The 4,099-nt window shown below is 38.1% G+C and overlaps 1 long non-coding RNA gene across 1 annotated transcript in view; it reads left to right on the top strand.

Annotated features, from left to right (window-relative positions):
- The window catches only part of LOC106950065 (uncharacterized), a 107,857-nt gene extending 104,402 nt beyond the window's left edge, over nt 1-3,455 (top strand). The window contains exons 5-6 of the long non-coding RNA XR_001425519.1: nt 2,203-2,280; nt 2,369-3,455. This is a non-coding gene — a long non-coding RNA (uncharacterized LOC106950065). The remainder of the gene's footprint in view (nt 1-2,202; nt 2,281-2,368) is intronic.
- Nucleotides 3,456-4,099: the final 644 nt, after the last annotated feature.

Here is a 4,099-nt window from a genome sequence, read left to right as displayed (position 1 = left end):
TGAAAAGGAAAAAAAAATTAAACTCCACCCAAAAAATTGCCAAAAAAAAAATTTTTTAAATTTTTTTTTTTTTTTTTTTTTTTTTAATGAGCGATGTGCATCAACACAGCAAAACTGATGCCCTGATCAACCAGACAATTTTGACTAAACGGAAAGCAACAGAAGTCAAAACACCAAGGCTAAAATTAACACAGCCTCACCAAAACTGAACAATACTAGATTGGAAGAATGTTGTTCCTGCCTCAAACCACTAGGTCCAGCTGGTGGTGGTGCAATGGTGTGGGGGACATTTTCTTGATACGTGTCATACCTGTATGATTGATTTTGATGATGTCCATCCAGGCGTACCTTTTTTCTGATCGCTACGTCCAGCAGGATAATGTACCATGTCAAAATGATCGTAGCATCATCATGACTCAAAATCTGAGGTGTTTCCAACACCTCACTAAATCTATGTAAGAAATAAATAAGGTAGCAAGTGAAGAGGTAGTTTTGTGTTCTAATGGTATCATTGTACGTGTCTGTGGGAATAAAGACCATAGTACCCATCGTATAAAGGTAAATACTAGTGAAACTGGCTACATGAAGAGATATCTATGTGAGGACATAATTAACCAAGACTCAGTCGACATTAATTGAGTCTTGATTCTGCCCTTGCAGGCTTTGACGGATATTTTGCTGACGGCATTTCTGCATAAAGTTATTTCTGGAGATGCAGGAATTATGCTTGATACATGAGCTAATATTTTCTAATATTTTCACACATCAGCTGTGTTATTCAAAACATACGCCCTCTCCTGCAAATCACACACCAAAGATTCAGCTGTTAAACGAGTCGTTCTCAGAAACCAGAAAACATTCAGCTTCTAATCAGATGGAACCATTTCTTCAAAGATCAGGCTGGAAAAATGACAAAGATCCACATATTAAACAAAAAAAGATAAGCGATATCACTTTGTGCAAGTGTCACAAGAGCTTTTTCACAAGGCCCATGACACACGTCTACCTTTAATACCTCTATGGAACTCATTACCCAGGACACCTCTGGGAAATTCATTTTTATATATCTACGCCATCTCAATTATGCCTCTTAATTGATATCTTTATTTGTGTAAGTGGCAGCTTTGTACATCACCAGCAGAGAGACAAAGAAATGTTTTCAAAGGAAACAGAGCTCTCATAGGCTGTTTTATTATCCTTTCTCCATTTCCTCATTATTTTTCACATGTCAGGAATGTCACAACACATCCAGTGAAATTATAATGAAGAGTGACTTGGGCATGTTTTCAGAGAGGGAACGAGCTGAGTAGTAGATTTCATGTGATTAATAAGTGGATTTTTACTGTTTAAAGGTTGTAAACACTTAACACTAAGTATGTTTACAGCAACAGAAAGTTGTATTCTTTAAAGGTGAAAAAAAAATCATTCTGGGTGTTATCTGGTCGGCAACACACCTTGTGTTACCATGAATTATAAGGAGGCGTTCAGTAGCAGGAGCAACGTGCTGTTACAAAGTCGGTGCCCTGTTGCAGATTTCTTCTGGTTTTGCCTTCTTGTCAGACTTCAGTAATTACAATTATCAAACAAATATCTGAAAATCGTTATGAACAAACACAAAATTCAGTTCTCAAATTATAAGTTCAATTAACGAGAGACAAAAAAAAAAAAAAAAAAAACCAAACCAAACCTGATCCTTTCTGGAAACTGACTACACCCTAGATTTAATCAATTGTTGTTCCACCCTTTGTGGCAACAACTGCAACCAACTGTTTGCACTAACTGGCCGTGATCTTTGCTGTTGCTGGGAAGGAAATTTGGTGCAATCTCCTTGACAGAAATATATTTAATTCAACCATTTCTGAGAACTTTCCACAATAAATGGTCTGTTTAAGGTCAAAATTTCAATTGGACTTCAGTTCAGACTTTGAATTGACAATTTCAAAAGCTTCAGTGGTGGACTTGGTGCACTTTAGCTGATTGTCCTGCTGCAAAATCTAAATGTGCTCGAGGTTAAGATAAAAAATACAGTATTCTGTGTTAGAGAACAGAACTAATGTTTCCATCGATTTGGCAAAGTTCCTCAGGTGTCACATATCGTCACACTGTGTTTCAGTATGGTGTTCGTTTTCTAAAATGCTTAGTTTTATTTATCATGTTTTGGGAGACACATGTTCTAAAATGTTCCATATTTGTCCTCACCAGAAGGAGGGCTGGCCTGAGGCAGGACTCAATCAATCACAAACCCACATTATGGAGGAAAAAAACATCTAGCAACCCGAGGTATGGCTTCCGTCTCTTCCGAACCACACCTCTAGATGCTTTAGCGTCTCCACTTGGAAAACTGAAGTAATTATTTTCGTGCCTCAAGAGGAACAAGACGTCATTGCTATCGCAGCAAGAAACTGCTGAACTGGCCTGAAGTCAAGGTGTGGTGATGGACGCAGACCTCGCATCAAGAAACACAAAAGAAAATTACTAAGTCAGCCTTCTATCACCTGAAGAACATTTCCAGGATTAAAGAACTAATGTCCCAACAAGATCTGGAGAAACTCATCAATGCATTTATCTTTAGTTGAATTGATTACAGCAACACAGGTCTGCCTAAGAGGTCAATCAGACAGCTGATCCAAAATGCTGCTGCTTTCATCTTCACTAAAACTAGGAAAATATAAAACATCACCCCAGATCTAAAGTCCATACACTGTCTCTCTGTAGCTCAGAGAATACACTTTGATATACTTCTATTAGTTTGGAAATCACTTAATGGCTTAGCACCAAAATACATTAACGACCTGCTGTTGTTTCAACCTTAAAGACCTCTCAGGTTTTGTGGTTATAGTTGGCTCTGCAGCCTCAGAATCAGAACCAAATATGGAGTTTTTATCCTTTAATGTAGAACAAACTTCCAGAAAACTGCAAAACTGTTGAAACACAGAGTTGCTTTAAATCAAGGCTAAGAACCCATTTAGATTGAGTTGAATTTAATTAAGAATAGATGGAGCATTGACTAAGTTTTGTTTGAATTGCAGCATTTGATTAATTCTCATTATTTTGATACTGCAATGTCATAATCTATGTTTGTTTATTGTGTCTTGTTTTTATCACATATGGCACTTTGAACGCAGCTCGTTCTTGAAATGTGCTGTACAAATAAACTTGACTTGATTTGGAGAAGTGAGTCACTCCCAACATGAAGAAAACAATTCACTTTTTTCCAACCGACTGGAATTTAAAATGTTGTTAAGCTCTGTTACTGGATTAAAAAAGCAGCTTAGTGCAGCACAGCACTACAGGGTTTGGTCATTATCCAGTACCAAAACCTCCTATATAATATGAAGTAGCTGAGGCCGACTCCGCACTCCTTTCCTCTCAGCTTGCGGTTTCACCCACTCTGATTGATTCTTTATTGACCTAACGTGTCCTGTAGGCCCATCACTCCGCATCCTCCCCTCCCTTCAGCCACTGCCTCCAACCTCCTTCTCCAAGTGGAAGGTGAAAAAGAGATCGCGCTCAAAATTGATTTCTTCATGCTCCTTTCATTTCTGTACTCAGGTTGGCCCGTCCTCTCTCCTTGGACAACCAGCCTCTCTTCACAAGTCGCAGTAGTGGACAGCTTGGTGCGGTGATAAAAAGGAGTAGTTCTCCAATTTATGAAGAAAAATTGAATTCCACATTTGACCTACCGATAAAAGCAATAATGGTGCAGGTTAAAGTACAAAACACATGGAGTGCCAAAATGATTTGTCAGGAATCAAAGAGTTAATACTAAAAAAAAAAATGAGTTTTTGCATACGGGTGCAAGTCACTAATTTAGGATACCACTGAAAAGTAAAATTAATTACTTTAATATCAGCCTTTAGCTCTTTTGCACTGTTGTCTCTGGTGTCTTTCATAGTCCTCCTGAAATTGAGGTACTGGCAATGAGGCCGGTATCAAATCATGCTGAAAAAAAAAAAAAAAGAGAATCTCCATAACATTTGTCAGTAGAGGGATGAATACTGACAAACCAGCGCAAGCAGATGACTTGGCACCCAAAATTGTCACACTGATTTTTATGATGAACCTGGCTTTCATGTGTAAGAGATCTTTGGAGTAAGAT

Source organism: Poecilia latipinna, unplaced genomic scaffold (assembly GCF_001443285.1).
Source record: "Poecilia latipinna isolate Pla-1442-1.1 unplaced genomic scaffold, P_latipinna-1.0 Scaffold23, whole genome shotgun sequence".
Classification (NCBI taxonomy): Eukaryota; Metazoa; Chordata; class Actinopteri; order Cyprinodontiformes; family Poeciliidae; genus Poecilia; species Poecilia latipinna.
This window is presented reverse-complemented; position numbering and strand designations above follow the sequence as displayed.